This window comes from Elaeis guineensis, chromosome 12 (assembly GCF_000442705.2).
Source record: "Elaeis guineensis isolate ETL-2024a chromosome 12, EG11, whole genome shotgun sequence".
Classification (NCBI taxonomy): Eukaryota; Viridiplantae; Streptophyta; class Magnoliopsida; order Arecales; family Arecaceae; genus Elaeis; species Elaeis guineensis.
In genome coordinates this window covers 19,746,762-19,758,282 of record NC_026004.2, presented here as the reverse complement: position 1 = coordinate 19,758,282, position 11,521 = coordinate 19,746,762, and the positions used below count along the sequence as shown (strand labels likewise).

The window sequence follows — 11,521 nt, the reverse complement described above, 5'->3', positions numbered from 1 at the left end:
TTATTCTGAAAATAAATAATTATTCTTTGAAATTATGCATGATTTATGAAATTATGTTTTGAAAGAAAAGTACTTTTGAAATATTATGGTTCGTCGATTATGCACATGTTCAGTGAAAATTATGATATGTTATGATACAAAAGTATTTTGATACAGATCGGATTTATGCTCTCAGTCTAACTATGTTTCAGTAGACCCTGCTAGTGGAGGTTGTGCGCTAGTATTTAGTGGACCCTACCAGTGGGGGTTGTGCGCTGGTGTTTGTGGACCCTGTCAGTGGGGGTTGTGCGCTGGTATTCAGTGGACCCCATCAATGGGGGTTAAATGTTGGTCATAGTTGAGGCTATTGAGTTACGAGTGTTTTAATTCGAATTGAATTTATGATTATATTATAATATTTGAAGAGATTGGATTTGCATTGAATCAGCATGAAATACATTTTTTTGTTTATTCATAGCATTGTTCTTGAAAATTATATAAATATCTGAAATATGTAGTTGAGATATTTGTTACTTACTGGGCTGTCTAGCTCATTTTTTTTCTTTTTATTTTTCAGATTCAGATAGTTAATTGCGAATATGAGAATTAATATTGGGACAGAACTTTTAAAGGCAAGATTTAGCATTGTCAACTTCATTGAACTTAGATCTATTGTTTTATTTTTAGTGAAACTTTATTGGATGTAAGATATTTGATTTAATTACTTGAATTAAAGTTGAATAATAATTATTTGAATTTATTCTGCTGTGATCATTAATATCGTGATGAGATGCCTTGCATGCTTATGGAGAGAGTTCTTCATAAATATGCGGCGGTTGCTGCAATCTCCTGCTCGCAATCTCGGACCGGGGGTATGACAATTATTATGGTATCAGAGCATAAGTGGATAGATTATGATACATAGAATTAGATATAATGAGTGTAGGTGGGTAGACATTAGAAATATTGGGACGTTAAAGTAGGAGCATCATAATAAACCCATCCTAACAAATAGATAAATGAATCTAATAAGATTTTACTACTACAAGGTTATTATGCCTCCCCGTAGAATGACAAGAACTACTTAAGGGATTGCAAGAGAGACATCACAACAATGGGATGGTAGCACTCCCCATTTGACCAGTGGCCCCCCTCAGGAGGAGGGAGTCGTAGATCCTAATGGGAGTACTTCGAGAGCACGTTAGGAACCGGATATGGCTCAGTTAATGCAGACCCTAATCGGGATGGTACAAATATAACAACAAATACAGCAGTAAATGCTTGAACAACAGCAGATACAACGAGATACACAACAACATCAGCATCCACCATCACAACATGAAGAGCAACCAGTACAATGGAACAATATTTTAGAATTTAAAAAGCTTGCTCCTCCAACTTTCAAGGGGACTACTGAACCTTTGGAGGCTGATAACTGGATAATGGAGATGGAGAAGGCCTTCGCTGTCCAAGAGTGTCGTGATGAAGAAAAAATTCGATATGCAGCTTATTTACTACAAGGAGAAGCATACAACTGATGTCAGCGACTACAACGCAAGTATGAACAAGACGGCGAAATACTTATCTGGAAAAGATTTCGGATTGCATTCTACGATCAGTATTTTTCTCAGAGTATAAGGATCCAGGAAGAGCAAGAGTTTATTTATTTGAAGCAAAAGGGTATGAGTGTGACTGAATATGAAGCAAAATTTACAGAGTTAGCAAAATTTACTCTGAGATTAGTAAAGGTGAGCAAGAACGTGTTCACAAGTTTGAGATGGGACTGAGAATAGAGATTCGAAAACAAGTAGTTCCATATGAATTGACAACTTATGCAAATGTGGTAAACAAAGCACTGATAATTGAAAGAAAAGTCAATGAAGAACGCATGGAAAGGGAAAGAAAGAAAAGAAAGAGAGTAAAATCAAATGATACACAAGGGCAGAATAATAAAAACATCAGAAGTTCAACTAAGGGAGCAATAGATAATAAGACTCAACAGATTGATGGTGTGCGGTGCTCCAGATGTGGCAAAAATCATGCAGACAAGGATTGCCATTGGAATACAGGTGCTTGTTTCAAATGTGGTCAGATGGATCATAAAATTGCTAGCTATCCGCTAAATACTGAAAATCAAGTTAGCCAAAGAACTTATGAAAGACAAAACAAGGGTGGTGGACAGATTTCTAAAATTCAGGGAAGAGTTTATGCTCTTACTCAACAGAACGCACAAGCTTCCAATGCAATGGTGACAGGTAAGAAAAATTTTGGGGACGAAATTTATTTTTAAGAGAAAAGAATGTAACATCCGGCCCATTGGGCCCTAAACCGAAAAGCCCCCTCAAAAAAAAAAGATAAAAAAATGAAGAAGACTCTCGCAGGGAGTCTTCTTCTCCCGACCGGCTCCTAATCGGAGTCGGAAACCTCATTGGAGAGGAGTCAAACTCCTCTCCTCTGGCTCTATTTAAGGGGGAGACCCTTCTCGCTTCCTCCCATCGTGAAAACTTGGAGCGAAATGGTGAAGATCGCCAGAAATCGCTCGTGAAAACCATCACCGTGCTTGCCGTGATTCCTCATCGGAAAGATCGCCGGAGCTCGAGGTAAGCATATGGTTCTCTTCTGCTCTTCAATCCCTTAAATAGAGCCGAAGGAGAGGAGTTTGACTCCTCTCCGATGAGGTTTCCGACTCCGATTAGGAGCCGGTCGGGAGTCTTCTTCATTTTTTTTCCTTTTTTTTTTTTGGGCTTTTGGGTTTAGGGCCCAATGGGCCGGATGTTACATGAGATTAGTTCCTGTGTTTGGTTATATATTGAATCATTATTTTTTTGTGATTACAATCTTCTAGAGAGAATCTTATTGCCTTTATATTTGTTTTATGTTGTTGCATTATTCTTTAGTTCCTGTGCTATGATTTATTATTTTTGATCTTTTTTTTTCAAATACTTGGTACAATGCGCATGTTAACAACTATGAGGGCTTGGTTTTGTTGGAACAGTTGCAGTGGCTGCCTAAGGGCTTTTGGCCTGCCAGTTGCTGGAGCTAATACTACTTTGAAACATTTTTTCCCTTTCATTCAATTTAATGTGATAATCTTTTAAATTTTGTACCATCTGTTCGAAAAACTGTCAGTGCAAGACGAGTAATGTTTCTGATTTTAGTGGTGTTGATTTTTGTGGTGCCTTTGGGAGGATGCAAATGATGACAAACCCTCAGACTTGTTTCTTAAAACATTTGCAGTGGCCACCTGAGAGCTTTCACCTCGGCTTGAGAGCTTATGCTGCTGAAACGTTCCATCCCTGGATGTGTAAGGGAATTTCTATATAAAGAATCAGCTTTTGTTTGTTGCAGCAGTCCTAGATTGTTTTTGTATATTTTGCTGATTGTTTGGATGCCTATGCTTAAATATATGTTCATATAGAGTTGCCTGCAAATTTTAGTTGAGTTAGTGGTTGCTTTTGAATGGATATTTTCTCATCTATGAGTATTAATTAAAAATAAATCAGCAAGTCGCTGTAAGTTCATGGTTTCCTTGGAGCAGCTAGCTGAGAGGTTCACTGTTGTTTCGTTGGATATTTGAAATCAGCCAGCAGTAGCTCCTGGAATCCATCTCCAGAAAGCTCATTAAATTTCATTAATTTTATGATCGGCTGTGTACTAATCTTGATGCTTACATTTATGTCTATATGTTACAACTTGATCTTTACATCTGATTCAGTTAGATGACGATACCAAGTCTATGAACACTAACCTGTTTCTCATGACATCCGATTCTGTCAATGTTAATGGTTGTTATCTGAAAGATTGATTTGATACTGACAACTTCGGGACTACACATCTGCCCCTCTGGCTTTCTCATTTTAGCCTTAGGGATGAACCAGTCCCTTACACATATTCTCCCTTGCGCTTCACCATGTCAGCCATCTTTTCTCTGGTTTTTGCTGACAAAATTTTGGGGGATATATGATTGATTTATGATGCTTTCCGTTGGTTCACTGCATGAGTTACGTGCTTTTTTTTTTTGAAAAAAAAAAAAATCATGTGGCAGTTTATTTTGGTATTTTTATACAACATGTTATTCTTAAAGTTGAGCATTAGGGCCTTTTTGTTGTAATCTGAATGCCATATTTTCATTCTCATTAGCGGTTTTTGTAAGACAAATTCATGCTTCTTTTCTTTGAACGAATCTTGTTTCAAGTTGTGGCTGAATAAATAGTGTTTACCAACATGAGCTTCTAATGGCCTTAGTAGATTAAATCCAATGGAAATTTGCCTCAGCTAGTGATCAAGTATAAATTGCATAGATTATTCTTTTGTTAGTTTTTCTGTTATTGAATAATTTGTGAATATTTTTTTTCTTTAATTTTGGTGCTGCAGGATCACCATTCCATTAGGCATGTTTTCCATTCGTCATTGATACCTTGTGATTGATTATGAGGATGGGTATCTTTAGGAATCTTCTTGTGCATCTTTCTATAGGTTACTAGAGAATTAGTTTTTAGAGTCTAGCAAGGTTTCCTTGATCATGTAAGATGGTTTGGATTTTGGTTTCGACTTTTCTGCTTGCGATGTTAGCAGTATAGAATGGATCGGTTTCTTTCCATTAATTATTTTGTTGTTTTTGTGTTTTGGTGATGCCCATTGTTGATTCTTTGTGTAATATCACAATTAGCATGGTTTTATTTATTATTTAATGGTAATATTGCGTTATGAATGTGTAACGCAAATAAAGAGTGTGGGTGATGGTCGTGTCAGTGTTTTTCATCCGGTTCTCTTTTGCACAAAAATTTCTCATTATATAAATATTCATCGTTAATGAGAATGAAAATGGATGATTGTTACTTGATTGTATACATCTTCATTCCACGATGTTGGTGATTATATGCCTATTTGTGTTCAATATCACCCAAATATTTTTAAATTAGCATTCTTATTGTTGCTTGCTCATCTTGTAGGATGCACGAGTATGAGTGGATGAAGGAAAAGAGGTTGTACTAGAGGCAGTAGGAAAAATAGTTAAAGCAGTCACAGAAGTATAACCAAAAGATGAAGAATGAGATTGTAGATATTAAGGTACAGATGGAGCTTCAAAAAGCACAAATAGAGCTTCAAAATACACATATGGAGCGTCAACAAAGGATTTTGAAAGCTCAATATGCATCACAGAATATCTCTTTATCAAATTTATGATGTAAGTTACTTAAGTTGTTTCTTTAATGTGTCCCTAAATCTTTTTTGTAAGTATAATAGAATAATATATGTATTTTGTTAGTATAATATATAGGCACTTACTTGATTCTATTTTTCTTTTTGGCAGAGATCCTATGACTCAAGGACTTGTGAAGATGTGATTTTGAGGATATGTTTATATCACATATCACATATATGTAAAAATTTAATCATATATCACATATATTTATATCAAAAAAATTAATCTACATATCCATATATCAATCTGGCTCTGATACCAGTTGAAGAAAAAATTCATCCGATCCGATCGGATGGCCATAGTGCTTCTGAAAAATTTTCTATACTAGTAGTAATATAATATTTATATTTATCTTGATTGTAGTAGAATATGGATCAAATATTGAGAGTTTCTTGCTTAAATTCAAAGCCTTGTGAGGCTTGAAAGCATAGGCTCTTTACTTCGCATGCACGCCAGGCTCCGTAGGGAAGAGGGATGAAGCCTTGAGCATTAATCTTCAGAAGGAAAGCAAAGAGGGTTGAGATTCAATCTTAGAAGGGAGTCTTCATGCCCAAATAGGAGCCCCCAAGATGTCACGCCAAGAAGAAGGATGCCTCCCTTTTCTTGTTTGCACAAATCCCTCCCAATCTGATCGATGGGTTTCTTGGTTTTGTTGCACAAAATCATTCCTTAACCATTAGTTGTTATGGTTTCTCCTCTTTTATAGGTGATGCCCACTATCTTGATCATGTCATAACTAATTTAGGACATTGGATTTGAATCAAATTCAAACTTTATCCAAAGAGGAAATGCAAAAAAGAATAGATGTACACAAAAGAGGGCAAAAATATTTAACGCCTCTTTTTTCTTCTCTTGGTCGGCCACTTTATGAGAGAGAGTCCCTGCTATTTGAGACTCTAAGGATCTCATCCAATTTGGATCAAACTGAGCCCAATTCGAATCTGTTTCGTACCAGATTCAAACTAAACTTGAAGAGGATGTCAATCCTAATCTAATTAGGATTTTGATCCAAGTCTAACTTAAATTTTTAATTCAATTAAATCTTTATTAAATCAGATCTAATTTAAAATTAATTAAAATATAAATTAGCTCTCTCATAAATTTTTTGGATCATTGATCAGATCATTATCATCCTCAAAATTAGATTTGAACCTCATGTCTAGTGCTAGCTAGACATAGTCAACTTGTTTAATCTCTTATAATCTCTAACTTAATTCTCAATTAAGTTAATCTATTTATTTAATTAAGTCACATACTTTCAAATTGAATAGATAGACTTAGATCAATTCTTTCCTACTTCGTCTGACTTTATGCGTGACTCCATATGTTCGAATACTAAGTCGATAACACAGAAAATTATTTTCTGTGCTAATCAAAGTTACCATCTAATAATGGTTTCTAACATCCAAATAGATCAAATATTTGTAAGATAATATTCAAGAACCATAGAATATGATTGAACATAATTCATCCCTTTGATCCTGAATGCTCAGGATGACCTAGGGTCTAACTGTCAATCTTGGATTAGTCATCCATATTGTATTTCAATCTTTTTTAGATCCTATAATCCATCACATGGATTGTCTCGATCAAGATTTTATTCAATTAAAATATAGTAATGCATCAACTCCTGAAATATGGAGGGGTCAATCCCATCTTGATTCACACACCGACTGCCACAAGTATTTGACTATATCCAAAAAAATCTTTCATCACTAAATTAAAAATTCAGATAGTCCAACATCAAAGCATAGTGAGTTGCTTGCAAGTCACTATGGTGATCTCAAATCGGAGAGATACTTATGTCCATATTTTTCACGAGCAGCTCTTGACAGCAGAATACTCTGTAGGTGAGTCACTTATTTAATAACGATGTACTCCTACATCTCATCTATATGCCATATCAATGTCTCTATACTACTTGGTTAAGAGGATAACCAACCTATATGGCACACAATGATCTACTTTTAATAAATATCATCATCCTTTAATGACGTATCATTTGGTCGCGAACATGTTTAAGAACTATTCAATAAATCCTCTTTTATTGATTATCATATAGTTTTAAGGACTTCATCATAAAATTAGAGTTCTATCAAAGAAGATATATATCTTGTGATGAAATAATATGAAATAACTTTGATAATTTATAATTCATATACAAATTATAAAGAGTACAATCATCCAAATGATTTACTTTAGGACATATTTTCTAATAAAGTAGAACACCATTTTGCCTATAAAAGGGCCTTAAGATGAGATGTCTAAGCCCTAAGCAATCCAAACCAAGTCTCCATGCCTCCCCCTCTTTCTCTTGAGCTCTCCACACCCTCTCCCTCTCCTTTCTTCATCATGCCCAAGAGTTGGGCATCTTTGGTCTCCATGCTCAAGGGTTGGGCACCTTTTTCCTTCTACGTGCAAGGTGCGAAGTACTGATTTGAGAGGAGTTCTCTCATCTTTTTCTTCCTCCTTTGAATATTGCTTGTTGGTTTCTTGATGAAAAAATAAAGAGGAGCTTTTCTAGATCTGTCCCGTGGATACCTGTAAAGGTCGGATGCTTGTGCAGCTTAAAAAGAACTAGAAAGAGATATCCACAATCATCAAACTATGGTGTATATCTATCCACGCAAAGATGAAGATGAGATCTTAATGCTTATATTTTGTAAATTTATTTGCTACATATAGATCTTAAGAACATGATAAGGATGATCTTATTAGATGAGATCTAGAAGATGCATGTTAGATTAAATCATTTTCGCTGCGCATATAAAATTTTTTATTATTCTAGTATGCATACTACCTTAGATTTTTCTTCAAAGAGAGAAGATGCATGAACACCTTCATGTGAAAAAAAAGGAAGAAGAGACAGAAAGTGATCCCCTCTCTCTCTCTTTATGGCATCAAGAAAAGGGAGCGTAGATAGGGAGGCACAGAAGAATTTTTTTTCTTCTTTTTCATCCATAAATTTCCATTAACCAACTCTATTTTGCATGAGAAGAATCTCTCCTTTTAATGCCTCATGCCCACCCTTATCTGATCAGCCCAAATCTGGTTTTAATTTCAAGTTTGAATCAAATTCAAACTTCAAAAGATTGGATAAGGAATGATAGATAAGATGGAGTGGAGAGAGATTCCCAAGGGGCATGCCCAACCCTTGGATGCATCCCTCTCTGCCTCCTCTCACTTTCACGCCCGCACGAAGAGGAGGCATGCTCTCTTGTGCACCCTCTCTCTCTTAGGCATAGATAAGGTAAAAGAGTTCTAGTCCAATGGGACTTTGGAATTCTAACTTAATTCGAATCCAATTTGAGTTAAATCCAATTAAGAATTAAGTCCTAAATCTATTTACGCTAGAAAACCTAATAAATCAAATCCAATCAAATTAAATTTGATTTAATTCCATCCCAATTTGATCAAATCAAATTATATAGCACCAAATGTAATTAAGTCCAACTCTAACTCACTAACTCTTAGCAAGTCCTTTCTTGTAATTTTTACAAATCAATCCAATCATCAATCATATTGATAATTGGATCTAACTACGATTTAAAAATATAAATCATTCATTTGATCAAGTCAAAATCTCTATTGTGTGCAATCTTATAGATTCTATTCTGTCTAATTGTAAGATATACTATGATCTTCATCAATAGTATTATTGAAATCCTCTTCAATAGATTGGAATAATTTCAACTCTCCCCAATCAAGATTATCGATCTCAAGATGGTTCTTATGAGTCTCATAATCCACCAGTGATGCTTAGCAACACATAGTGGCAACCTAGCAAAATAAAAAGAAATGAATCTCTAAGTGTAGTTAACATATGATTCAATTCTTCTATCATATCCTGACAAGATAGAGGTTATCGAAAACTCATCAAACTCTATTATTTATCATATGTAAGATTTAATCAGCTCGAGTTCAAATCATGAGATCTCATGGAAGCCCCTTTCCATTAATCACATCACGGTGGCCATGATCTTAAGAACTCAGCTTCATAGATCATATAGGACTACTTCTCTTCTATTAAAATTGATAGATTCTATCTAAGTGTACATCCTACTCTTATAATGAACCAACTGTAGCGAATATATATTGCAAGGATCAATATGGCTAGGACACCAAGTATTTATGCAGTCAAACTACAGCAATCTCACTGTGAATAGCCAAGACACTGCAGGTCAAAGAACTACTCACACTACCACAGCATCAAGAAAGTCATTAATAGGTGAGTAGACATCCAAATAACTTCTTATTATTGATCATGCTCAGTACGTTATTCTCTAACAACCATCTACACTCTTGCTCTAGTATTTTCATACTATAGACTCGAGACTTGTCTATCCAAAAAAAGTGATCTGTGCATCAATCTTATAGAATCGATCATCATTTCTATGATGATTCATTAATCTAGAGTAATTCAAGAGTTAACCAACAATGATACATGTCTCAAATTCTTAATTCTTTAGAATATATGTCATCATCTTATTAATTTTTTTACTGATTTAATGACACATAACACAAGAATAGAATAGAAATTGCTCATTTTATTAATAAATAAATAAATCAAGTATAAACTTATATCTTAGAAAAAATATAATGTGTCAATCAGATTGGTTTCTAGGGCATACATCTAAAATAAAGATTTTGAAATCAATGAAAAAATAATTTTTATCCTTATTCTTTGGTTCATTAGAAGTTCTTCGGTTGTCTCGAGGTTTGAAAAAATGGAAGATAGTGTTCGATTGATCTTGAGACAAATTGGTTTAGTGCTGCAATTTTGCCTGTAAGGCACTGAAGTTTTTTGATATTCTTGGGTGAACCCATCCCCTGTATGGCTTAGATTTTTTTGAGGTTGGCCTCTATTCCCCGATTGAACACCATAAAATCCAGAAACTTGTCTGATGTGACTCCAAAGATGTATTTAATCGGATTTGGCTTTATTTGATATTTTCTCAGGGTAGTGAAGGTCTCCTCAATGTCTTCAATATAAGTTCTGGAGGTTCTACTCTTGATAAGCATATCATCTACGTAAACCTCCATGTTTTGCCTAATCTAATCCTTAAAGATCTTATTTACAAGGTGCTGATAGGTTACACCTATATTTTTTAGGTCAAAAGGCATGATCCTATAATAGAAGAGACCTCGATCAGTAATAAAAGTAGTTTTCTCCTCATCTTCTAGTGCCATTCGAATTTGATTGTATCTCAAAAAGGCATCTATAAAGATGAGGAGCTCATGCCCTGAGGTTGTATCCACCAGCTAGTCGATGGAGGATAAAGGATAGCTATCCTTTGAGCATGCCTTATTTAGATCTATAAAGTCGATGCAGATCCTTCATTTATCATTTGCTTCTTTCACTAGAACCATATTTGTGATCCAACTGGGATAGGCAACTTTTCGGATGAAACTTGCATCTGATAATTTGTCCACCTCTTCAGCTATGACTTTTTACCATTTGGGTACGAAGCTTCTCTTCTTCTATTTGATGGGGCGGTGGCTCGAGTTGATGCCTAGTCGATGCGTCATCACCTCTGGATCGATGCCTGATATATCTGTCAAGTCCAAGTGAACACATCCATATTTTTTTACAAAAAGAAGATGAGACATCATTTGGTTACCTAATTGAGTCTTGACTCGATCTGGATAGTGTGCTCCTGGTTGCCGTCATTCAGCAGAATCATCTCCAGATCCTCCACTGACTTTTCTTGCTCTTCGGATAGCTCATCTCAAATGTCTAGTCCATCCATCAGGTAGGCTTTAGAAGGCTTCATGCCATGAAGTGCAATGTTGTGGCACTGTCGCACTAAGGCCTAATCTCTGTGGACTTCGTCAACTCCAAATTCTATCAGAAACTTTATTTTCAGATGATAGGTGGATACCACGGCTTAAAGTGCATTGAGTCCTGGATGCCCGAGATGGTATTTTAGGCTGAAGGTGTCGAGACTACCAGGAAGTCCATCTGAATCTTGGATCGTTAGGGAGATCATCCGACTACAACAGCAAGAGTTATAACCCCTTCAACTGATACTGCATCTCTAGTAAATCCCACCAGAGGGGAATCTAATTGCCCAAGCTACTCATGGGGTATATCCATTTGAGAGAAAGTATCATAAAATAAAATATCAGTCGAACTTTCATTAACAATAAGGATGCGGTGTATATCATAATTTTTAAAATTTAAAATTATAACATTACATCATTATGTGTGAATTGAACCCCTGGGCGTATTCATTTGTAAAAGTAAGAGATTCTTTAGTCTTCGATTTCTTGGAAGGATCGATTGACTCCTCCGCTCTACTCCGATGCCCTCTGATTATTGCATTTATTACTCTC

The 11,521-nt window shown here is 35.5% G+C and overlaps 1 non-coding gene across 1 annotated transcript; it reads left to right on the top strand.

Moving 5' to 3' along the window:
- The first annotated feature begins 3,837 nt into the window (after window positions 1-3,837).
- On the top strand, window positions 3,838-3,941 carry LOC114914718 (small nucleolar RNA snoR99). Its single transcript, XR_003802331.1, has one exon. It is a non-coding gene; the product is annotated as a small nucleolar RNA snoR99 (small nucleolar RNA).
- The last annotated feature ends 7,580 nt before the right edge of the window (window positions 3,942-11,521 follow it).